Here is a 27,263-nt window from a genome sequence, read left to right on the forward strand (position 1 = left end):
TCCATCCACATCTAGGTAGGTTAGCCACAGTGCCATGGGCTTTAAACTTCTTGATTACACTGCGCACGGTAGACACAGGAACATTCAGATCTTTGGAGATGGACTTGTAGCCTTGAGATTGCTCATGCTTCCTCACAATTTTGCTTCTCAAGTCCTCAGACAGTTCTTTGGTCTTCTTTCTTTTCTCCATGCTCAATGTGGTACACACAAGGACACAGGACAGAGGTTGAGTCAACTTTAATCCATTTCAACTGGCTGCAAGTGTGATTTAGTTATTGCCACCACCTGTTAAGTGCCTCAGGTAAGTAACAGGTGCTGTTAATTACACAAATTATAGAAGCATCACATAATTTTTCAAACAGTGCCAATACTTTTGTCCACCCCCTTTTTTTATGTTTGGTGTGGAATTATATCCAATTTGGCTTTTTGACAATTTGACAATTCTTTTTGTGGTTTTCCATTGAAGACAAATTAAATGAAGATAATAATACCAAAGAATTTGTGATTGCAATCAATTTTCTGGAAGAAATTGAGTATTATCTGACAGAATTGCAGGGGTGCCAATACTTTTGGCCAACACTGTATAGCTTTCATTCTGCCATCTGCCATTAGCCCTGGGTCCTACTTGCCCTGAAATTTGTAGACCTGTTTTGGGTCAAAGAGAGGCATTTTATTTAGTGTAGGGTCCCATCTGAATGAGGTTAGCCTTGTTGTGACAGGTGGACTTTTTACTCTTTGATCAAATATGTATAACAAAGAAGCTCTAATTTGTATGTATTAGTTTATAGTAACAATAGTAGTAATGGTTTTCTATTTTACTATTGTGCTGTGCGCAGGGTGTTCCTACATTTTCTATATTCCTATACATAGTTATAGGCCAATATGACTGTTTCACCATCTTACACACTTCCCATCACTACAGAACCTGTCCCCTTACTCACGGGTATATGTAAGTGTTCAGTTCTTAGAACCAAATGATGTCTTTGAGTAAGAAGAAGCATACCTTCTCGAGCTGTCCATCAAGATTTCAAGTTGGTCACCCATTCTGTCCTTACATTGTCAAATTTGATCAACCCAAGCAATTTGCATAAGTTCCCCTGACATGGGGTTATCCCCACAAGAACGTTTTCACCTAGCTTGGAGACAAAAGGCTGTGATGTCTTCCTGCCTTATTTCCCCTTCTGTAAAGATACTGGCAGTACAGGAGTCAGTAACCTGAGCAGCTTGATCTGTGATTTTAGGCTCTGCACTAAACAAAATCCCACACAACTAATGTAAATCTTAAAATCAATTTTATTAATGTTCTAAAAAAATACAAAGAGGTAGGAAAGAAGGAGAGAAAACACAGAGCCCCAGTTACAGAAAGCAATCAGCAGACGGTTAAGCATGCAGTACATGAATCAAAATGGCGGAAATAAATGTGGTAGTAAAACAAAAGGCTACTATATTTAGGAAGGCTTTGAACAGGATAACAGTGCTAGGTAAAAACAATATATGAACCAAGTCAGGGAGGTACATAAACCAAAATTGGGATAAATAGTGTAAGTGTAAATTACCAAACTATATAAAAGGATGGATACCACAATAACCAACAAATAAACCACCAATAGAACAATACAGACTAAATCTAGCTGATGATCCCTAATACACATTTCGCTTAGATGGCTTTGTCAGGGTGATGTCAAACATATACAATCATGGAGTATATAAAGGGGAATCACAATTGAAGAAATGAAAATCACCTGTATACAGAAAAACCAAGATGGACGCTATGTGTGGTTGGGCTATAGAAACCAATACTGCACATGTCTGAATATCACAGATGACATGCATGATAAAGATCATGTGACACTATGAAACACACACGTTTATCGATTTTTTTAAATACAGTATCAGATTTGCCAATATTAATGTGGTTTGCTGTACTGTCATCTGTACATTGTTTTACTGACTACAGCCAGTCCATTCAGTGCAGAATATAATTTCCTTAAGTTTTTTTGTTAAACATTGCAGAAAAACTGCTATTATGTTTCACTGCAAAAATTTAAGTTGACTCATGCAGTATGTCCTAGTCCAGTGATGTCGAACCTTTTAGAGACCAAGTGTCCAAACTGCAACCCAAAACCCACTAATTTATCACAAAGTGGCAACACGGCAATTTAACCTTAATACTGTGCAGATCCACAATTTCGGACTATTACAGACATGCAAAATACGGTCATGTGAATGGGACTTTTCAGATATTTCAATTATACAAACAACTTTGTACTGCATTTGGTATAATTTTGAACATTTAATGTTCACTATTTACATCATACAGACACATGTCTGCTGTAAAACAGATACTGTGTGATATAAATAGTAAAGGGTCCCCACACAGTACAATCTGCTACACAGTGACCCCCACACAGAACAATCTGCTCCACAGTGGCCCCCACAGAGTACAATCTGCTACATAGTGACCCCCACACAGAACAATCTGCTCCACAGTGGCCCCCACACAATACAATCTGCTCCACAGTGGCCCCCACATAGTACAATCTGATCCGCAGTGGTTACCGCACAGTATGTGTGGTATAGGTTCGTGCCATAGGTTTGCCATCATGGTCCTATTCTAACAATCACTGACCAGGACAACTTTTTAGTCACAAGTTTGATCTTCTTGTCAGTATGGTGTGGTTCTCATAAACTTTAGTGCCACTCCCATTAATTGAATCTATGTGATGGACCCTGACAAACCGCATACTGTAGATCCTATTCTGTATATAAGTCATGAGTATTATAATTCAATTTGGAGCAGTGAATGGTCATTGTCAGTAATATTATCATGTCCATCTGCTTCTCCTCCTCCATTCCAATGTCATTCATCCATAAGGGTAAACATTTCCTGGAAATCAGCAATATGCGCGCAGTTGTCCAGCTTGTCTGAAACTAATTTGCAACTGACCAAATTACTGGTGTAGTTGCTGCACCGCTGTGTTATACAAAGTGATAGCATTCAAATAATATCAATGGAGAATGGGGCCACATGGTGGCTTAGTGGTTAACACTGCAGCCTTGCAGAGCTAGAGTTCTCGGTTCAAATCCAACCAAAGGGCAAAAAAAACATCTGCGACGAGTTTGTATGTTCTCCCCATGTTTTGCATGAAATTCCGTCCCATACTCCAAAGACATACTGATAGGGAAAAATGTACATTTTGAGCTCTATGTGGGGCTCACAATCTACATAAAAAAAAATCTCAATGGAAAACATACTCTACTGTAGAAAAGCTGTCCCAGTTTGATATTGTCATCTTGGCTTCTCTTTGGATATGTCCATGTGGGGAAAGGTGCACACTTGTGTAAAGATAAGATAGTCCTTTAATACTCCCACAATGGGGGAATTCAGTGTGTTACATCATCATGAATAGTACAGTAATATATTACAAGAAAGAACACATACAAGTCCATAGCAGATAGAAAAGATAATAGGAGTCATAGCAGCTAAAAAGAAAAGAAAAAAACTTCACGATCATTTAGTTCTCTGTACGAGGTTATGTTGAAAATACAGCCAGACTGCGGTTGGATGACACAAGGAGGAGAGCATAGCGTGTAGACATAACACAGTGAATATTTACTATATGCAGCAAACCTCAAGGACAGTGTGTTATAGACCTAAGAAGAATCAGCTTTTTGCAGAAGTGGGGGACATATTCAGCTATCACGATAACATGTCATAGTTGCTTTGGTAGGTAATAAGATCTCATGCTCACAGCTGATACTTTAATATTCTTGCATCAGCACTACTGTCCTTAACCACAATATGCCCCAATATGCACCATCTTTGCGAACCCTCCTCGTTTCTGCTTACCACTGTCAAATGTTCTATCCGTCCGAAAAAGTTTGAAGCCATCCAGGGAGACAAGGGTACTGATTATTTTTCCATACTATCTGCCACTCTTGCCATGCTTCCCTTAATTCGTGGGGGGTGGTAGGTTCCTAAGCTGTAACAAAGCCTTCCACGTGTACACAGCCTGCCGGCTGCAGACATCTTCCAAGCATAAACAGTAGACACAAAAAGGATTTTGAAAGAAGGATTCTTGGAAAGAAATAGTCCGCAAGTTTCATGCAAGTTTCTCCTCCATACTTTATCTGCCTCTCATTGTCCATGGTTTCCTTAGCTCGTGGGGGGATGATTGGTTCTTAGGTTGTAACAAAGCCTGCATGTATACACAGAAAATTCCAGTCTGCCGACTGCAGGCACCTTCCAAGCATATACATTAGACACAAAGGAGACCTTTGAAACATTCTGCAAGTTTTTTTCAGTCCAGATAGTTAGCTATTAGAGATGAGCGAACAGTGTTCTATCGAACACATGTTCGATCGGATATCAGGGTGTTCGCCATGTTCGAATCGAATCGAACACCGCGTGGTAAAGTGCGCCAAAATTCGATTCCCCTCCCACCTTCCCTGGCGCCTTTTTTGCACCAATAACAGCGCAGGGGAGGTGGGACAGGAACTACGACACCGGGGGCATTGAAAAAAATTGGAAAAAGTCATTGGCTGCCGAAATCAGGTGACCTCCATTTTAGACGAATAGTGGATTTCAAATCCGGGTCATATGAGAATGTGAACTTTGTGACTATGAGACAGGGATAGCTGTACAGGCAGGGATAGCTAGGGATAACCTTTATTTAGGGGGGAATGTTATTAAAAATAACTTTTTGGGGCTCTATCGGGTGTGTAATTGTGATTTTTGTGAGATAAACTTTTTCCCATAGGGATGCATTGGCCAGCGCTGATTGGCCAAATTCCGTACTCTCGCCAATCAGTGCTGGCCAATGCATTCTATTAGCTTGATGAAGCAGAGTGTGCACAAGGGTTCAAGCGCACCCTCGGCTCTGATGTAGCAGAGCCGAGGCTGCACAAGGGTTCAAGCGCACCCTCGGCTCTGATGTAGGAGAGCCGAGGGTGCACTTGAACCCTTGTGCACCCTCGGCTCTGATGTAGGAGAGCTGAGGGTGCGCTTGAACCCTTGTGCACACTCTGCTTCATCAAGCTAATAGAATGCATTGGCCAGCGCTGATTGGCCAATGCATTCTATTAGCCCGATGAAGTAGAGCTGAATGTGTGTGCTAAGCACACACATTCAGCACTGCTTCATCACGCCAATACAATGCATTAGCCAGTGCTGATTGGCCAGAGTACGGAATTCGGCCAATCAGCGCTGGCTCTGCTGGAGGAGGCGGAGTGTAAGATCGCTCCACACCAGTCTCCATTCAGGTCCGACCTTAGACTCCGCCTCCTCCAGCAGAGCCAGCGCTGATTGGCCGAATTCCGTACTCTGGCCAATCAGCACTGGCTAATGCATTGTATTGGCGTGATGAAGCAGTGCTGAATGTGTGTGCTTAGCACACACATTCAGCTCTACTTCATCGGGCTAATAGAATGCATTGGCCAATCAGCGCTGGCCAATGCATTCTATTAGCGTGAACTGAGTTTGCACAGGGGTTCTAGTGCACCCTCGGCTCTGCTACATCAGATTGCTACATCTGATGTAGCAGTGCCGAGTGTGCATCAGATGTGTAGTTGAGCAAAACTGACTCAGCACTGCTAAGTCTCTGCATTCGCATAGGAATGCATTGGCCAGCCTTCGGCCAATCAGCGCTGGCTCTGCCGGAGGAGGCGGAGTCTAAGGTCGGACCTGAATGGAGACTGGTGTGGAGTGATCTTAGACTCCGCCTCCACCAGCAGAGCCAGCGCTGATTGGTCGAGTTCCGTACTCTGGCCAATCAGCACTGGCCAATGCATTTCTATGGGGAAAAGTTAGCTTGCGAAAATCGCAAACTGACAGGGATTTCCATGAAATAAAGTGACTTTTATGCCCCCAGACATGCTTCCCCTGCTGTCCCAGTGTCATTCCAGGGTGTTGGTATCATTTCCTGGGGTGTCATAGTGGACTTGGTGACCCTCCAGACACGAATTTGGGTTTCCCCCTTAACGAGTTTATGTTCCCCATAGACTATAATGGGGTTCGAAACCCATTCGAACACTCGAACAGTGAGCGGCTGTTCGAATCGAATTTCGAACCTCGAACATTTTAGTGTTCGCTCATCTCTATTAGCTATTCATAGTGCAAAGATACTTGAGTAGAGAATTTTGTAAATACAAACAGAAAAGAGTAAAAAAAGGAAAAATAAAGGTAGCTCTCAGTTTGGAGCTTCTGTAGCAGGCAGCCACTCACATGGCACCATATTGGAAATTCGTGGAACATAAATGCAGAGCAGAGACTTATTGATTTCATGGCCTACAGGGTCAATGTTTTCAGCAGCAGCTACCATAATTCAGAATGACTCCAACCCAGACCTAGTTTCAACCTCCTCATTGAACCATTCCTGGCCTCCAACTTCACCAGGGCAAGCCATTGCTTCACTGCTCCTACCTCATTTTATAGTTGTAAAGTGAAGCACAAATGGTGGAGTGTCTATATGAGCAGCAGAAGGCAGTGAATAATTACTACATTCAACAAACCTCAAGGACAATATGTTATTTTTAAATCCTTCTATGAGGAAAAAAAAGGATAGCAACCTCTATTTCTTGGTCATTCTTGAAAGATATTCCGATGTTCCAGCTTTTTTATTTGACAGGGCAAGACACTGACAGTGCGGCAGAAATTTTTCTTGAAACACTGTATATTGCCACTTTGTCAACGTTATGCTTCTGTGGGATTTATTCCCATGAAGGGATGATGGACAAGACAGTCAAAGTTCTCTTCTGGCTCTCACATATTGTTCTCATCAGGCAAGATATTCCATCTATAACAGCTATTCCAGGCACTGGCAGTGTGCCTCAAATTTTTTTCTTGAAATTCTGTAAATTGTCATCCTCCAAAGTATTTTTCTACAGCATTTGCTTCCATAAAGGGAGAAGTGGCAGGATCATCCAGGTTCTCTTCTGGCTTCCAAGTGATGTTTTCATTGTCATAAAATCCATTCAAAAAATAAAACAATTTTTACTTTACACTTGCCATAGTTCTGTAACGCCCACTTGCAAAGAACCTGAGCATTGCCTCTTCCAATATCAAAATCACGTTGATGCAGCATACTGCCCCCAAGAAGGGATAATGTTTGGTGACTTTTTTTTTGGAAAGCCACTTCTTCTTCATTGCTTTTCAACTTGGCACATTGCCATAATTTGTTCTTGGTGAATTTTTATATTAAATCATAACTTTTTTTCATATAACCACCATGCTTGTTTAAAAAGCCATGGGCGAGCAGTTCTTCTCAGAACAGGCTAACTTTATGGGAGTACAGTATATTGTTAAGCTAGCAGTTTGTATCCACTGCTTAACATCTGTTTTCTCATGGACATACATGTCACTGTCACTTTGACATAACTTTGGCTGTGTTTGTCTTAAAGAACTTGAAATGGGCCAAATAGAATCATAGGAGCCCTGACATTGTCCTACACTATGTTTTAATCCAATGTATGCTCTGATTTGTGACAACCTTATTTGACCCGAAAGAAATAGTTGAATCACCGGATCTGAAGCAAAAAAATAATAATTCTTCATAGGTTTTCCCATAGATGGTAAAGGAAGCCAGTGTAAGGCAAACACCTCCAGTAGAGATTGTTGTCTGAGAGTTTGTATGCATTCACCAATTCCAGCATCTCATAAGAAACTTGTAATATGTCTCCTGGAGGAGTACACAAAAGGACAAGCCTTGGAAAACAGAAAGGATTTGTTTGACTTCTGTTTTTGTAGAGACAATGCTTAGTTCCTTCTCCCAGGAGATTGCTTTCCCAAGGACATTTAGTTCAATAATTTTGCAGTTATGAAGGTCAGCCTTGATAGACTAGAAGAGCCTGCAATCAAAGCTCTCGGAAAAGGGAGCAAGCTCTCTTGGAGTACAGCTGAGTTTTGAATTTCTCACAGCATTTGCTCAAGTAAAGATAAGTAATTGAAAGGTTATGCTTCACATCTGCATCGTGACAAAAATCGGCAGAGAGAAAGGTCTTCTGTGCAGGATGGTTTCAATATAAAAATGGCAGAAACATCATGGATGCCTGGAGGGCCCCATTACAGTCTATGGGGTCTGCGGGTGTCCCTGGGTAACTGCTGTTTTATCGTTTGGTCCCCCAACTAGACCTGAACGATGGAGAGCCCAGGACAAATGTGAACCTATCCTAATTTAATAATGAACACAGAGTAGTCACCTTTTGTTCACATCTGCATTGGTGTTTCATTTGGGGGAGTCCATATGGGGACCACCTGAACAGAATACCAAATGTAATTGCAAGCGCTGTGCAGTGAAAGCACACGAACCCCATAGACTATAATGGGTCCATGTGCTTGCTGCGTGCCGCCTTCACGAATCATGCAGACAGGAAAGTAGATTGTGAACTAATTTTCTGTCTGCATGTTCTGTGCAGAGATCTGGCGGCAAGCACATGGACCCCATTATAGTCTATGGAGATTCATGTGCTTTTACTGCACAGTGCTTGCAATTGCATTTGGTATTCCGTTCGGGGGGGGGAGGGGGGCCCATGTGGACCCCCCTAGACGGAATACCAACATAGATGTGAACCAACCCTTAGATCTAGGACTGCATCATTATTCAGCACAAAAGTAAAGAAAGTTTGTAGCTCACCGTTTGTAGAACTTCAATGTGATATGATGACGTTGGATCGTACATCTCCGCCCAGTGTGCACGATAGGTATGATTTACATATATGTTTTTATAGTTTTATTTTAAAGGCTTTTTAAAGGCTATTCACGCATATGTGGGGCTCATACAGCATAAGTTTTCTGATTGAGCCCCTTTATTAATTCTCATTGTTTCAGTTTTGATAATATAATTTGATTTATTTAATTGGTATATATAATTAATTGTTCAGAAATAAATCAATAAATAAATAAATGTATGTATATAATGAAATAAATAAATGAAGAAAATAAGATGGAATTTTTTAGTATTTAATTAATTCAAAGAATGACTATTCAATCCACATTACTTTGTACAGGATACATTGGTCCTGTTGAAATGCAATGTCTTTACTGATAACTATAGCAACTCCCCATTTCTTAGCTACAACTAGAGATAGAAAGATAAGTGGAAATAGTTTGTATTTTAATCTATGGGAGTCAGAGTCATTAAGATGCGTCACCGGTAAACAAAAAATAGCTGGTTTAACCACTTAGCTTCTTGCCAAACTAGGTCTATTTATATGGTCTACTAGCTGGTACCCGCGACTTCTTCTGTGGTGATTGTAGCAGTGGGTATATACAGGCGCGGGTAAGGTTTTCGTACTGTGTATAAGGTATGGGATATGAAATGTAAGTTTGTATCTTGTTTTTGCTGTAATTCAGAGAATACGTGAGACTTTTGTGTTGAAGTTAATTTGTATTTGAGCTGCTATATATACGGTGTTGTGAGAAACTTTACATAGTGACTTTGGGACAGAAGTATTTGAAGTTAACCCTTTCCCGTCGATGGCATTTTTTGATTTTGGTTTTTCATTTTTGACTCCCCTCCTTCTAAACCCCATAACTTTTTTTATTTCTCTGCTCCCAGAGTCATATGAGGTCTTAATTTTTCTTGGGACAAATTTTTCTTCATGATGCCACCATTATTTATTCAATATAATGTACTGGGAAGCAGGGAAAAAATTCTGAATGGGGTGGATTTGTCAAAAAAATGCATTTCTGCGACTTTCTTAGGGGCTTTGGTTTTACGGCGTTCACTGACATGTTCCCTGTATTCTGTGTTTCGTTACGATTCCGGGGATACCAAATTTATATGGTTTTATTTACATTTTGACCCCTTAAAAAAATCCAAAACTGTGTTAAAACATTTTTTTTTTGAAAAATCATCATATTCCGACAGCCGTAACTTTTTTATACGTGCGTGTACGGGGATTTATAGGGCGTCTTTTTTTGCGGGTTCGGGTGTACTTTTTAGTTCTACCATTTTCGGGAAATGTTATTGCTTTGATCACTTTTTATTCAAATTTTTATCAGAATCAAAAGAGTGAAAAAACGGCGGTTTGGCACTTTTGACCATTTTTCCCGCTACGGCGTTTACCGAACAGGAAAAATATTTGTATAGCTTTGTAGAGCGGGCGATTTCGGACGCGGGGATACCTAACATGTATGTGTTGCACAGTTTTTAACTACTTTTATATGTGTTCTAGGGAAAGGGGGGTGATTTAAATTTTTAATCCTTTTTATTTGTTTTTATATGTTTTTTACTTTTTTTTTAACTTTTTTTTTGCATTTATTAGACTTCCTAGGGGTATTGACATGGGTGGGCGGTGTCGCAGATTGTCAGAGCGGTGGGGGTCGGTAAACATGGCTGCTCCGGAGCGTTAAAGAGAGCCTCCTGGAGTATCGTTAAGGGGAGGGGCAAAGTGGTAAAGTATATGTATATGTGATTGTGTGGGGTTAGAGGCGAGGCTGCAGAGGGCAATATGAATTTTGTAGCTTGCTATGGTCCAAAGTGTGTGAGATTGCAGAGATGATGGTGTGAGTTTGGGTTTTGTGGGGGTCCTGGCACAAACGTATGTGCGCTGTTGTGACGAAAAGTAGCCTATTGCGCAATTGGGTGTATTAACTATGTTTGTGGAAACTTTCAGCCAAATCGGTAGAGCAGGTTTTGCGTGATTGAGGAACAAACATCCAAACATCCAAACATCCAAACACACAAACCCACAAACATCCAAACTCACAAACTTTCACATTTATAATATTAATTTAACCCATTCACATTAAGTGATGACACATAAAGGACCATGATACCAGTGAGATATTAACTTGGCAGAAGATACGATCCCTCCAGAAAAGTGGAAACCATGAAAAGTAGTAATTGTGCATAAAACAAACAGTGCATACAAACAGTTAAAAACTAGCTAAAAACATCTAAACTATAAAAAACATAATAAACAAAATAACAACCAAACCTGGGATGGTAAAAATTGGGAGGTGTTCACACTTGTGTCACTGTCCATGATTCTGGCAAAATTCCAGGAAAAACAGCTTGTTATGACTTTGCATCTGTGATAAAAAAAAAAAAACTGTTTCACAGTGGATGGGTTTTTTAAAATGGGTTTTTAAACTCACCACCAGCATCCCCAAGCTGTTTTTCCTGGAATTTCAGTGAAATCACAGTGGGTGGACAACAGTGCAAGTGTGAACGCCCCCTTGCTCTGCTACAGCAATGACGTGGTCCAGGGCCTATTACATTAAATATGAAAAGCAGAAATTTCTTAGGTAGTTTATCAGTCATATGGATACTTAAAGGGAATCTATCCGCTTTTATTGATATAAGTCATCATCATAATCATCATCAGCTTTCTCTGGCTCTCACCTCCGGCTTGTTTACACATTTTATTCAAGCAGTGCTCAGGGAACATCACAGAGACTTCTGAAGTACACCATGGTGGCTAATTAGCATATCAATAAAAGTGGGCTAATTCATAAATGGCTGGGAGGATTAATGAATAAAAGGTATGCTTGTAATAGCCTTTCTAAAGGCTATGCAAAAGATGAGCGAACACTAAAATGCTCGAGGTTCGAAATCCGATTCGAACAGCCGCTCACTGTTCGAGTGTTCGAACGGGTTTCGAACCCCATTATAGTCTATGGGGAACATATACTCGTTAAGGGGGAAACCCAAATCCGTCTCTGGAGGGTCACCAAGTCCACTATGACACCACAGGAAATGATGCCAACACCTCTGGAATGACACTGGGACAGCAGGGGAAGCATGTCTGGGGACATCTAACACACCAAAGACCCTCTATTACCCCAAAATCACAGCCTAACAACTACACACTTTACACACTCAATACCACCTCTCAGACAGTAGGAAAACACCTTGAAACATGTGTATTTGGCACTTGGAGTGAGGAGAGCTTGTCACCAGCAGTGAATTTGGCCCTTGTAGTAAGTTGAGGTTGGCACCAACATTTGTTTTGAAAATCAGGGTGGATTGAGCCTCTAACCAGCAGAGTTTGGGCAAATTCATGGTGGAGGGAGCCTCTAAACACCCCAGTTTGGACCAATTCATGATGGAGGGAGCCTCTAAAAACCCCAGTTTGGACCAATTCATGGTGGAGGGAGCCTCTAAAAACCCTAGTTTGGGCACATTCATGGTGGAGGGAGCCTCTAAACAGCCCAGTTAGGGCAAATTCATAGTAGAGGGAGCCTCTAACCAGCCCAGTTTGGACCAATTCATGGTGGAGGGAGCCTCTAAAAACCCCAGTTTGGACCAATTCATGGTGGAGGGAACCTCTAAAAACCCCAGTTTGGCCAAATTCATGGTGGAGGGAGCTTCTAAAAACCACAGTTTGGCCAAATTCATGGTGGAGGGAGCCTCTAAAAACCACAGTTTGGACCAATTCATGGTGGAGGGAGCCTCTAAAAACCCCAGTTTGGACCAAATCATGGTGGAGGGAGCCTCTAAAAACCCCAGTTTGGACCAATTCATGGTGGAGGGAACCTCTAAAAACCCCAGTTTGGCCAAATTCATGGTGGAGGGAGCTTCTAAAAACCACAGTTTGGCCAAATTCATGGTGGAGGGAGCCTCTAAAAACCACAGTTTGGACCAATTCATGGTGGAGGGAGCCTCTAAAAACCCCAGTTTGGACCAAATCATGGTGGAGGGAGCCTCTAACCAGCCCAGTTTGGACCAATTCATGGTGGAGGGAGCCTCTAAAAACCCCAGTTTGGACCAATTCATGGTGGAGGGAGCCTCTAACCAGCCCAGTTTGGACCAATTCATGGTGGAGGGAGCCTCTAAAAACCCCAGTTTGGACCAATTCATGGTGGAGGGAGCCTCTAAAAACCCCAGTTTGGCCAAATTCATGGTGGAGGGAGCCTCTAAAAACCCCAGTTTGGCCAAATTCATGGTGGAGGGAGCCTCTAAAAACCCCAGTTTGGCCAAATTCATGGTGGAGGGAGCCTCTAAAACCCCCAGTTTGGACCAATTCATGGTGGAGGGAGCCTCTAAAAACCCCAGTTTGGGCAAATTCATGGTGGAGGGAGCCTCTAACTAGCACAGTTGTGGGAAATTCATGGTGGAGGGAGCCTCTAACCAGCAGAGTTGTGGGAAATCAGGGTGGAGGGAGCCTCTAACCAGCAGAGTTGTGGGAAATCAGGGTGGAGGGAGCCTCTAACCAGCAGAGTTTGGGAAATCAGGGTGGAAGGAGCCTCTAACCAGCAGAGTTGTGGGAAAGCAGGGTGGAGGGAGCCTCTAACCAGTAGAGTTGTGGGAAATCAGGGTGGAAGGAGCCTAGTATTAGCAGAATTGTGCAACGCTTATGGTGGATGAGTATGAGGATGTGGAGGAATTGGAGAGGTTGAGCACAGACATGGAGTTTCATGTTGGGGTGCTTTACACAGGTGGGCACGAAAATGAAGGCTCTATCCAGTGGTGGTTCATTTTTATCAAAGTGAGCCGGTCGGCACTCTCAGCTGACAGACGGGTGCGCTTGTCAGTGATGATGCCACCGGCTGCACTGAACACCCTCTCAGATAGGACGCTGGCGGCATGACTGGACAGCACCTCCAAGGCATATAGGGCAAGTTCAAGCCACAGGTCCAACTTCGACACCCAACACGTGTAGGGCACAGAGGGATCGGAGAGGACAGGGCTGTGGTCGGAAAGGTATTCCTGCAACATGCGCCTATACTTCTCACACTTGGTGACACTAGGACCCTCCGTGGCGCCACTTTGGCGAGGGGGTGCCATCAAGGTGTCCCAGACCTTAGACAGTGTGCCCCTTGTTTGTGTGGACCGGTGAGAACTTGGTCACCTACTGGAGGAACTGCCCTCCCTGCCGCCAACGTCACATGCTGGAAACATTTCCATCATATTCTGCACCAATTGCTTGTGGCAAGCATTGATGCGATTGGCCCTCCCCTCTACCGGAATAAAAGAGGCAATGTTGTTTTTATACCGGGGGTCAAGGATAGCAAAGATCCAGTACTGGTTGTCCTCCATGATTTTGACAATACGCTTGTCAGTTGTAAAGCACCCCAACATGAACTCAGCCATGTCTGCCACAGTGTTAGTTGGCATGACTCCTCTGGCCCCACCGGAAAGTTCAATCTCCATTTCCTCCTCATCGTCCATGTCTACCCATCCGCGCTGCAACAATGGGACGATTCAAAGTTGCCCGGAAGCCTCCTGTATCACCATCACATCATCGGACAACTCTTCTTCCTCCTCCTCCTCCTCCTCCTCCATTAAACGCGATGAAGCGGACAGATGTGTGGACCTACTCTCCAGCTGTGACGGATCGGATGCTATCCCTGACTCCTCTGTGTGATCTGAGTTATCCCTGATGTCAATCAGGGATTCTCTCAGAACACACAAGAGCGGGATTGTAAGGCTCACCATCGCATCCTCAGAGTTCACCCTCCTTGTGGACTCCTCAAACACCCATAGGATGTCACAAAGGTCTCTCATCCATGGCCACTCATGGATGAGAAACTGAGGCAGCTGACTTTGAGGCACCCTAGGGTTTTGTAGCTGGTATTCCATCAAAGGTCTCTGCTGCTCAACCACTCTATTCAACATCTGAAACGTTGAGTTCCAGCGTGTGGGGACGTCGCACAAAAGCCGGTGTTGTGGCACATGCAGGCGTTGCTGGAGAGATTTTAAGCTAGCAGCGGCTACTGTCGACTTGCGAAAGTGGGCGCACATGCGCCGCACTTTCACCAGTAGCTCTGGAACATTGGGGTAGCTCTTTAGAAAACGTTGCACCACTAGGTTGAAGACGTGGGCCAGGCATGGAACATGTTGGAGTCCGGCAAGCTCCAGAGCTGCTACCAGGTTCCGGCCGTTATCACAAACGACCATGCCTGGGCCCAGGTGCAGCGGCTCAAACCATATTGCCGTCTCATCGAGGAGGGCATCCCTCACCTCAGAGGCAGTGTGCTGTCTGTCCCCCAAGCTGATCAGCTTCAGCACGGCCTGCTGACATCTACCAACGCCAGTGCTGCAACGTTTCCAACTTGTAGCTGGGGTCAATCTAACAGCGGAGGAGGAGGCGGTGGCGGAGGAGGAGGCGGTGGAGGAGGAGAGGGGTGTTCTTCTCGTGTCCCTGCCAGGAATGTTAGTCGGGAGACGAGGTACACCGGGCCAGTTTGGGAAGCAGTCCCAGCCTCAACTACATTCACCCAGTGTGCCGTCAGTGAAATGTAGCGTCCCTGTCCGCATGCACTTGTCCACGCGTCGGTGGTCAAGTGGACCTTTGTGCAAAGCGCGGAACTAAGGGCCCGCCTGATGTTGAGTGACACGTGCTGGTGCAAGGCGGGGACGGCACACCGGGAGAAGTAGTGACGGCTAGGGACGGCATAGCGAGGTGCCGCAGTTGCCATCAGGTCCAGGAAGGCGGGAGTTTCAACAAGCCGGAACGCCAACATCTCCTGGGCCAGCAGTTTAGCGATGTTGGCGTTCAAGGCTTGCGCGTGTGGGTGGTTAGCGGTGTATTTCTGCCACCGCTCCAATGTCTGAGAGATGGTGGGTTGTTGTAAAGAAGCGCCTGATGGTGCCTTTGATGGTGCAGGAGAAGGTGATAAGACAGGAACAGGGGAGGATGAGGAAGAAGTCAACAAAGTGGCGGAGGCGGATGAAGTGGTGTCCTGGCTCGTCCTCTGGAGTGCATCGCCAGCACAGTGAGCAGTGGCAGTGGCAGAGGCAGAGGCAGTGGCGTGAACGGCAGGCGGCCTTTATCCTGCCGTTCCTGCCTGCCACTGATTCCAGTGCTTGGATTCCAAATGACGGCGCATTGAAGTGGTGGACAGGTTGCTCTTCTCAGAGCCCCTAATCAATTTCGAGAGGCAAATTGTGCAGACAACACTATATCTGTCCTCGGCGCATTCCTTGAAAAAACTCCACACCTTCGAGAAACGTGCCCTCGAGGTGGGAGTTTTTCGGGGCTGGGTATGAACTGGAACATCTTGGGAGATTCCGGGTGTGGCCTGGCTTCGCCTAAGCTGCTGACCTCTTCCTCTAGCTACCCTTTTTGGTGCTGCACCTGCCTCAACATCCACACTACTTTCCCCGCTTGACATCCCCCCTGTCCAGGTCGGGTCAGTGTCCTCATCATCCACCACTTCCTCTTCCAACTCCTGTCTCATCTCCTCCTCCCGCACAATGCACATGTCAACTGGATGCCCTGACGGCAACTGCGTCTCATCGTCGTCGATGAGGGTGGGTTGCTGGTCATCCACCACCAAATCGAACGGAGATGGAGGAGACTCCAGTGCTTGAGCATCTGGACACAGATGCTCGTCTGTTAGGTCCGTGGAATCGCGAAATGGAGGGGCAGGTTGAGGGACAATGAAAGGAGCGAAGAACAGCTCTGGGTTGCAGGGACAGTTGGGGTTATTGTTCTGGGAAGATTGGGAATTTTGGGAGGAAGGAGGACACGACTGTTGGGTAATAGGAGGAGAGGAGGCAGAGGCTGACTGGCTGGTGGATAATGTGCTGTAAGCGTTATCCAACAGCCATTGCAAGACCTGTTCCTGGTTCTTGGGCCTACTAAGGTTTGTACTCTGCAGTTTAGTTAATGTGGCAAGCAACCCTGGCACTGTGGAGTGGCGCAATGCTTGCTGCCCCACAGGAGTAGGCACGGGATGCCCTGTGGCTTCACCGCTACCTTGCTCCCCAGAACCATTCCCCCAACCTCGCCCACGGCCTCATCCACGTCCCTTTCCGGGAGCCTTGCGCATTTTGAATTCCCAGGCAGAAAATGACACTATATGGCAGTAGCAAGACTTGAGGGTATTTGTAACCTCAATATATTCTTTGAATTCCCAGTCAGAAACTGGCACTATATGGCAGTGGCAGGACTTGAAGGTATTTGTAACACCAATATATTCTTTGAATTCCCAGTCAGAAACTGGCACTATATGGCAGTGGCAAGAAATGAGGGTATTTGTAACCCCAATATATTCTTTGAATTCCCAGTCAGAAACTGGCACTATATGTCAGTGGCAGGACTTGAAGGTATTTGTAACCCCAAAATATTCTTTGAATTCCCAGTCAGAAACTGGCACTATATGGCAGTAGCAAGAAATGAGGGTATTTGTAACCCCAATATATTCTTTGAATTCCCAGTCAGAAACTGGCACTATATGTCAGTGGCAGGACTTGAAGGTATTTGTAACCCCAATATATTCTTTGAATTCCCAGTCAGAAACTGGCACTATATGGCAGTGGCAGGACTTGAAGGTATTTGTAACCCCAATACATTCTTTGAATTCCCAGTCAGAAACTGGCACTATATGTCAGTGGCAGGACTTGAAGGTATTTGTAACACCAATATATTCTTTGAATTCCCAGTCAAAAACTGGCACTATATGTCAGTGGCAGGACTTGAGTGTATTTGTAACACCAATATATTCTTTGAATTCCCAGTCAGAAACTGGCACCATATGGCAGTGGCAGGACTTGAAGGTATTTGTAACCCCAATATATTCTTGGAATTCCCAGTCTGACAATGGCACTATATGGCAGTGACAGGACTTGAGTGTATTTGTAACCCCAATATATTCTTTGAATTCCCAGTCAGAAACTGGCACTATATGGCAGTGGCAGGACTTGAAGGTATTTGTAACACCAATATATTCTTTGAATTCCCAGTCAGAAACTGGCACTATATGGCAGTGGCAAGAAATGAGGGTATTTGTAACCCCAATATATTCTTTGAATTCCCAGTCAGAAACTGGCACTATATGTCAGTGGCAGGACTTGAAGGTATTTGTAACCCCAAAATATTCTTTGAATTCCCAGTCAGAAACTGGCACTATATGGCAGTAGCAAGAAATGAGGGTATTTGTAACCCCAATATATTCTTTGAATTCCCAGTCAGAAACTGGCACTATATGTCAGTGGCAGGACTTGAAGGTATTTGTAACCCCAATATATTCTTTGAATTCCCAGTCAGAAACTGGCACTATATGGCAGTGGCAGGACTTGAAGGTATTTGTAACCCCAATACATTCTTTGAATTCCCAGTCAGAAACTGGCACTATATGTCAGTGGCAGGACTTGAAGGTATTTGTAACACCAATATATTCTTTGAATTCCCAGTCAAAAACTGGCACTATATGTCAGTGGCAGGACTTGAGTGTATTTGTAACACCAATATATTCTTTGAATTCCCAGTCAGAAACTGGCACCATATGGCAGTAGCAAGAAATGAGGGTATTTGTAACCCCAATATATTCTTTGAATTCCCAGTCAGACAATGGCACTATATGTCAGTGGCAGGACTTGAAGGTATTTGTAACCCCAATATATTCTTGGAATTCCCAGTCTGACAATGGCACTATATGGCAGTGACAGGACTTGAGTGTATTTGTAACCCCAATATATTCTTTGAATTCCCAGTCAGAAACTGGCACTATATGGCACTATATGGCAGGTATTTGTAACCCCAATATATTCTTTGAATTCCCAGTCAGAAACTGGCACTATATGGCAGTGGCAGGACTTGAGTGTATTTGTAACCCCAATATATTCTTTGCATTCCCAGTCAGAAACTGGCACTATATGGCAGTGGAAGGACTTGAAGGTATTTGTAACCCTAATATATTCTTTGCATTCCCAGTCAGACAATGGCACTATATGGCAGTGGAAGGACTTGAAGGTATTTGTAACCCTAATATATTCTTTGCATTCCCAGTCAGAAACTGGCACTATATGGCAGTGGAAGGACTTGAAGGTATTTGTAACCCCAATATATTCTTTGCATTCCCAGTCAGAAACTGGCACTATATGGCAGTGGCAGGACTTGAGTGTATTTGTAACCCCAATATATTCTTTGCATTCCCAGTCAGAAACTGGCACTATATGGCAGTGGAAGGACTTGAAGGTATTTGTAACCCCAATATATTCTTTGAATTCCCAGTCAGACAATTGCACTATATGGCAGTAGCAAACATAGTGGGTGTATATAGCCCCAATTCTATTGCTAGGGGACTTGCAGTGTATTTCTGGGGTGAAGGTGGGGGGGCACACCGTTGGAACGGGGATCGGGGGTATATATAGGGTATACGGGAATACACTGTCAGTGTATTCCATTCAGGATCCTGGGAAAGCTGGGTTGTGGCGATTGAGCCCGTCAGTGCCACGTTACACTGACAAGCTTCTCCCTGGAATTTAGCTCTTATAAGAACTGTTGGTTGTCTTCTCCTTCCTATCCTAGCCTGTCCCTGACTACCCAGAATCTAAGCCCTAGCTAAATGGACGGAAACCTCCGTCCCCGGTGAATTGCAAGCTCAGAATGACACGAACCTGGGCGGCGCTGTTCTTTTAAATCAGAGGTCACATGTTTTCGGCTGCCGATGGGTTTTTCCTACTTTTTTCAACGTCACCGGTGTCGTAGTTCCTGTCCCACCTACCCTGCGCTGTTATTGGAGCAAAAAAGGTGCCAGGGAAGGTGGGAGGGGAATCGAGTAATGGCGCACTTTACCACGCGGTGTTCGATTCGATTCGAACATGGCAAACAGCCTAATATCCGATCGAACATGAGTTCGATAGAACACTGTTCGCTCATCTCTAATAGACTCTATAACATCATGCAGTGATCCCTGTGCAAGACCTTTGGGTTTGGGAATGCAGTGAACTCTATATATCAGATTGTTGTTCCACAAACAGGTCTGTAATTGCCTCAGGGAATTGGAATCGCACATTGTTCCTCCATGAGGAATTTTGATGGGGAGGGTCCTGAAGTAATATAAAATCTTTGGAACAAGAAATTTTTTGCTGCTGAAAGCCTACTCAGCCATGATTTCTGGACCTTGGAGTAAGAGGTAATATTTTTTTGTATGGTCAGTAAGAGTTTCAAGTAATTGGTCCTGCAAAGTTGTGAAGGTGGGTATGTCAATTATATGCCCAGATAGGGTATTGCTCCCTTTGCCCAGGGAAAGGATTGGTGGAGATGTTGTTGAATAGGGTGGGGATGCCCATATTTAGAATTAGGGATTTTGAGGTGTTTACTTTGAAGTAGCTTGCATTATTAAAGTCATTTTTAAGGGTCATCACAGTAGTAAGTGAAAATAAAAAGAGAGACAGCACCGAGCTGTATCTGGTGTAGTAATTTGGGTGAAGGAAAACCACAATGCGTGTAAAATAAACTCTCACCTGATGTAGTTGTGAAGGGTTCACAGTTACCAATTGCGCATGAGAACCAATTACAGGGGGTTCCTCCCTGAATAGATGGCAGCAGCAGATTCCTTGTCACCGGTGGTGAATATAGACATATCAAAGGAACAAAGTAAATAATCCGCGCTTCACCCAGTAGATAAATTTCAAACCTCTTTATTAGTTCGGAACAGCACAACACGTTTTGGGCAAGGATTGCCCTTTTTCATGTGTATATAAACTGCTGTGGATGGTTGTGGATGGATTTTTCAAGTTCATGTACACTTGAAAAAGGGCAATCCTTTCCCGAAACGCGTTGTGTTGTTCCGAACTAAGAGGTTTGAAATTCATCTACCGGGTGAAGCGCAGATTCTTTACTTTGGTCCTTTGATTTATCACAGTAGTAAGGGATTGTTCAGGCTTTGAGAGTGACATAATTATATTGTCTGCAAACAGTCCCATGCAGTGATTAGTTGCGCTCACCCCAATGCCCCTAAGATATGGAGAGGATCTAATGATTTGGGTGACAGGTTCCATAGTTAGTGCAAAAATCAGGGGAGATAAGGGACATCCTTAATGGCTTCCATTAGTGATATAGAAAGGGGTAGACAAAACTCCTGCAGAGTAGAATTTAGCTGAGGGAACAGTGTACTGCACCATAATAGCAACCTGAATAGAGGGGGAAAACAAAACTTTTGCAACACTGCTTGCAAATATCCCCAATCGACACGGTGGAATGCCTCTCCATATCCAAACCCTGGAGAAGACGGCTGTAGGCATAGCTATGTGCTAGCTAGGGTTTGCCTTCCATTTATGAAGCCTACTTAATCTTTATGGAAAATAGTAGGTAAGATATCCATAAGTCTCCTAGATAGGACTTTGGCATACAGTTTCAGATCTGTGTTTAAAAAGGAGATGGGTCGGAAGTTAGGTAGGGTGTCAGGGATTTTCCCTGGTTTAGGAAGGTAATTACTAGAGATGAGCGAGTAGTGTTCGATCGAGTAGGTGTTCGATCGAATAGTACGGTATTCGAAATACTCGTACTCGATCGAACACTACTAGCTGTTTGAAGTTTAAGGTTCGATGCAGAACCAGCGTTGATTGGCAGAATGCTATACATTCTGCCAATCAACGCTGGTTCTTCTCTTACCTTTCCGAAGTCTTCTCCACGCTGCGCCCCGCGTCTTCTTCCGGGTGGAATTCACTCTGCCTAGGCATCCGGCCTAGGCAGAGCCGACTGCGCATGCGTGGGCATGCACGCGCATACACGCGCATACGCAGTCGGCTCTGCTCAGGCGTCGGGCATAGTCTGCTATGTTGCCACCTCTGGGTCCTCTACACAAAAAATGTTGGAAGCATTGGTAATTACTAGAGATGAGCGAACACTAAAATGTCCGAGGTTCGAAATCCGATTCGAACAGCCGCACACTGTTCGACTGTTCGAACGGATTTCGAACGCCATTATAGTCTATGGGGGGAAATGCTCATTTCAGGGGTAGGCAACATTCGATAAAATCATACTTACCCAGTCCACGAGTGACAGTCGGGCTGGATTCTGCTTGAAGTCTTCTCCCGGCGCAGGGTCCCCGAGTCCTCTTCCGGGTGGAATTCACTCTGCCTAGGCATCCGGCAGAGTTAGTCTTCATGTATGTATTGGCCCACTGCAGCCATTTCTGCTTGTGAGTATTGTTTAGGGGTGGCTGAATAGTAGATTTTTGCACAACTGAAAGCCTCTGGAGGATCCTACACCTTGAGGTTTGTGGGACTCCAGAAACCCCAACAGCTTCAAATATCTGTTTGCTGCTTTGTAATGATATTTTATCTGCTCTCTTAATTCAATTAATCCTCATTATGTCTTCTGCTTATCAGCACAAACCCATGTATGCTCTGAATCAGCCACAAATCTTTTCACAGTACGATTATCACACTAATGTTTTCATGAAATATCTCATCTTTTCATAACTTGTCCAAGGTATTGCACTATTTGACGCTTTTCAGCAGCTTATAAATCCTTCTCTTTCTCATATTGCTTGAAACCTGTGGCCTGCTTAATAATGTGGAACATTCCTCTTAAGCAGTTTCCTTTAATTGCACTCGCCTGGCAGACGAATTATCACATGTGCTTGAGATTGATATCAGTAATCCAAAGAGACCTGAGAGACAATACCATCCATCAGCTTCATTGAAAAACAAAAAATGACATCTTTTTGACAATCAAATCCAATTTGCATAATTATTTGCACTGTGGTGTATTACATGTAGGGACACTGTGTGAGCCATTATACTAAGTGTGGGGGCACTGAGGGGGACATTAATGAAGGCTCCAGACAGAGCCTTATTTTATTAACATTTATAAGTGATTGTTATTTTGGGGCACTTGGGACGTTTCCTTACTAGGGGATACTTTGAAAAGGTTGAGAAATACGTTTCTAGAATATCTTTTGTAAAGTCGACAAACACTAAATATTCTTCAATGCATCAATGTGCCTAACAATTATAATTGTAAACTGCAGTTAATTAGTCGAGCATATTTTTATATTTATTTCCTTTTAAGATTTTTTTTTTGTAAGGTATTTTCTCAATCTGCAGGGAATTCTGAACTTTTTACCATTATTTTAGCATTGGAACATATAATACATTGCTCTTCATTTTAATAATCTGCAGTTCTAAACACTAAATTTCTTCACAATGTTATGAGCCATTAGCACCTATGAGTCATGCTACACCTAAAATACAGACACTAATATTTTCATATTAACACATTTCTTATCTGTTAATTTTCTGCATATTCTGCATCTGTTGTCTAACTATATTTTGAGAATATACATTTAATGCTCTATTTTATCACTTGCAGACTTTGTAATCTCTCTAGTACAAAACACTTTTAAAAGATCAATATGATCACACTTTCTCCAAGACTGCACCACTGGAGGCTTTCATCATGACCTAATAGGGACAGGAAACAGAAAGGTTTAAAGGGATGCCCTTCCCCTCAATAAACTGTGATTTCCCGCTCCTATGTGGTATAATCAAAAATGTACAAGCAAAGGGAGAAAATAATGTTTTCTCCTTACAGCAATGGCAGATTAATTTCTTTGCCTTCCACCAGTTTCTATGCTGCTGGTAACCCTCTCACTTAGGCATTTTGGCTAATTTGGCAGATATAGTAGGTGTAATCTGGGTTCCTTTGTGTTCCCAGTTAATTTGTTTTCCCATGTGGACTGCCATCGCTATCATCTCTTGGACCCTGCACCAGACTTGCGTTGACCAGGCTCCCAGGTATACACCAGAGTAATGTGTATTGGACCCTATTCTGTTTTGTGTCTGACTTCTATCCTTCCTACCTACCTTTCAGTCTATGGAACATAGTATGTCTTCTAATCAAAGACTGGGGTCATCCTTCTCCCCATCTGGCTTCTAGGTGATCTTCTAATCCCTGTATCAAAACTAAAGTCAGTTAATGAAGTGATTCCTGGAATCCGCAGCAAGCGGTCTTCAAGTTGCTGTAACTCACATCTACAGGAGCCATCTTCAGTGGCTTGTCAGAAGGGGAAGTGTCTCTCATGGATTGAGGCAAATATTTAATCCCACTGTCAAGTTGTATTGTTGCCTGATTTGAAGATACATTGGTCAAGGTAAACTTGTTTGCACCTGACTTTTTGTGTCAGTCTCTGACTGTCTAGGTCCACTGTTGCTATCACTGAGTCTATCCAACCCAGAATAGATAGTGTCAGGGTTTGGGGTTGCTAGGTGGGGTGGCATAGACACTCAAGTCCAGTTTCTTTAGTCCAAAACAAAGGTAGCGTTTTATTTTCACTCAAAAATATAGTGCAGCAACAAAAGGAAACAATACAAAAATAAATACTTTCTCGGCTAGGCTCTAACTAAACACAAGAATAGGTTACCTCACCTAGGATAACAGAAATCAAAAGCCAGTTGAATCACTCAGGACACAGTTCCAAAAATATGACCTCTTTCTTTGGCTCTCCAGCCAAGCTCTGCCCAAAGTCGTCTGCTGGAGCTGACTTCTTAAGCCTCCTTGACGAGGAGACTCTCAACAGCTCTGTCACTGCTGGAACATTCCCAAAGTGTGGACTGGAGGGGGGTGGAATGACAGGTCCCACTACCAGCCTCCCTGCCATTCCTAAAAATCCAGCCCAGTAACCGGAACTTTGAAATAACACTCAGAAGACAGAATTATCTGCTGAGAAACATTCCTTCTAGAGTTTACTCATCTCACCCACCTTAGTAATCTGGGTGAGATGTACACCCCCTCCATTACCTGGCCGGCCATCAGCTTACAATAGATAGATAGATAGATAGATAGATAGATAGATAGATAGATAGTATAGATAGATACTTCTATCTATAGTTACAGCAGAAGCAGAAAGAAGTGGGGAGGTGCCAGAGAACAAGTATTGGTACTTAATTTGTAGACCTAAGGCTCAGTGTAGCTTGTGGTTTACCAATAGCAGAACCAGGTTGTTGGAGCTACAGAATCAGGGAAAGCCAGGCTGTATTCACTTGCCATGTCTGCTCACAGCCTCCTCTTTCCTCTTCAGCCTTCAATGGGCTCTGTGTGCAGGCACATCAGGTCGCAATGACATAATTTGTAGCACATTAGGGGCCCCCTGTTGGCTGATGAGGGAAGAGGAGGCCGCGAGCAAGAGCGGAGATAGGTAAGTTAATAGGGCCATTATTGGATCCACACTGCCTATTAAAAGGGTATTGGGGATTCGGTAGGTCTCTCTAAAGGCAACACAGACAAGCTGATAGGAATTTGGCTCACAAACAGGACTCTGGATATGCCCGAGATAGTGACTTCTATCTATATTTATAGCAATTCTAACTCAATCTAAAATCTAAAATTTAGATTATTAGAAAAAAAAACCTGCAGCCAAAAAAATTAAGCATGGGCCCAAACAGTAACCTGTATCACTGAACTGGGTGCTGTGGCACAAGGATGTGGCAACAAATAAATGGAAGCAAAAAAAAAAAAAGGAGGTCTGGTGTTGGTTAGGCCTATTATGTAATCAGCAGCTAGTGGGGTGGGGGAGTTTGGGTGGAGAATAAAAAATAAAATTTGGAGATCAGGGAAGGTGGAGAAGGGACAGAGGGAGCAGGGATGGAGGAAGATGCCTGGAGGTACAAAACAAACTTTCAGGAGTCCTGACAGTTTCCATGCTTTTTTGTGAGCTTGATTTCTGTGCAATTCCTATCCCAGAGGGTGTAATGTAAGCAGGTCAGTAACCATTATTTTAAAATGCCCACCTTGGCTGCAATTGGTCGGTTTGCACAGACTGACCAATTGCAGCAATTGGAGATGGTGCCCCTGGTTCTGATTTTTGAATAACCTGCAAGTTGCTATTGGCCAATCAGATTTAACAGTGACCTCCTTATTATTACAGCGCTTTGCCATACGTCCTGGACAGTTGTGCCATAATAGTACGACACCCGTCTCCTAGGTTACCGTGTCAATCTGGGAAGCTTCGTCAGTTTCAGAAGTTTCCTATGATTGTCCAATTAGTAGCTGAAGAGTCCTATATAAGATCGCTTCCACCTGATCAGGTACCAACTCATTTAGTTTCACTAGCTTGGCTAAACCTGATTGAGTGAATTGGATTGCTTTACTGATCCTTGATTGCTCTTTGGTTATTTGCCTGCTGATTTTGCCATTCAAATACCCACTTGACCCTTTGCTTTCTACTGGATTTCGCTTTTGTCTCCTGATTCTGCCTCCAACAGTTTCTACTGTTTGTTTTTTTTTTTGTTTTTTTTTTTTGGGGGGGGGTTTACCAATATAACATTTATTGAATTTTAAAGAGGAACATGGAGTATAAGTGCAAGGTAACTAAGAAGTAGAGAAAAGAAAAATAATAAACATGGAACATCTGAAAAGGAACCATTTCATAAGACAAAATTTTTTTCTGAAACATAGTGTTGTAAGACGTCTCAATCAGTAACGAGTGCAGAGGAGGAATGGGAGATCTCCAATGTCTGGCTATTAATAGTTTTTAAGAAAGTAGGATATGGAGGAGTAGCTTGCGTTCCTCTGGTGGGTGAAATTCTATCCCCAGAGAAAGCGCAGCGAGTGATGGGGATACATGTATGGGTCGTTAAAAAAATACATGAGAGCATTTGTATGGTCCTGCACCACTCAGAAACGATATAGGGACAGTCCCATAATATATGAATAAGAGAGCCTTTATGGCCATACATTCTCCAGCATAGCTGAGAGACTTCAGGGTAAATTCTTAGTACCATGGGTGTGAGTTGAGTTAGTAATTTAAGATGTACTTCTAGGAGATTGCAACAACAGACCAAATTCTTCAGAGGGAATGGCAAGGGGAAGCGCTCACCCAAATGGATAAAACGATAAGTTTATTTAAGCACGACGTGTTTCGGGCACCTCAGGCCCTTTATCAAGTGCAATACAATCACCTGTCCCTGGTAGTCACAGGTATGTGGAGTAGATTCAACCTAGTCACGCTGATCACGTGTTGATACACCTCCTGTACATTTCCCTTGTGACATCAGGGTCTGAGGGGACTTTGAGCACCCATAGTTTCACTTTCACTTAGCTGGAGTCCATTTTCTAGTAGTCGCTTGTAGAGAAGGAAGTGCAGGGAGCACAAAGAAGAAGCCCGAGAACCCGGGAGTACAGGGAGGACGAGCACCGGGGCACACTGCAGTATCGCGGACACTAACGCACGGTAATAGCGGAAGCTGGGACGTATAACCCGACCACAGAGTCCCTCACCAAGCCCAGGACGTTCTGCGGCTCTGAGCTGGAAATGAAGCATTTACTAATAAAGATCGCACAGCTGGTAAGTGCCCTGAGACCCAAAGAACTAAGAACAGTCAGAATTCCACCACCCCCCAGGTGACCGTAGTGTCAGACAAGGGGTCTGATTGATGGGGTTTGTGATGGGACTCTCATTGTGTAAATACCAAAGATGAGACAGTGTCTGGACCTTTTCTCTGCTCCCAACACTGCCGAGTTTGAGCTGGAAATGTGTATCTTCGTCTTGTGCAGGAATTTATCGGTGTGACTGTAGGATGTCCTTCTGGGAAAATATCATCATAGAACCATATTTCCTTTGTAGTGTGGCTACAGACACAAAG

The sequence above is a fragment of the Leptodactylus fuscus genome, chromosome 6 (genome assembly GCF_031893055.1).
Source record: "Leptodactylus fuscus isolate aLepFus1 chromosome 6, aLepFus1.hap2, whole genome shotgun sequence".
Lineage (NCBI taxonomy): Eukaryota > Metazoa > Chordata > Amphibia > Anura > Leptodactylidae > Leptodactylus > Leptodactylus fuscus.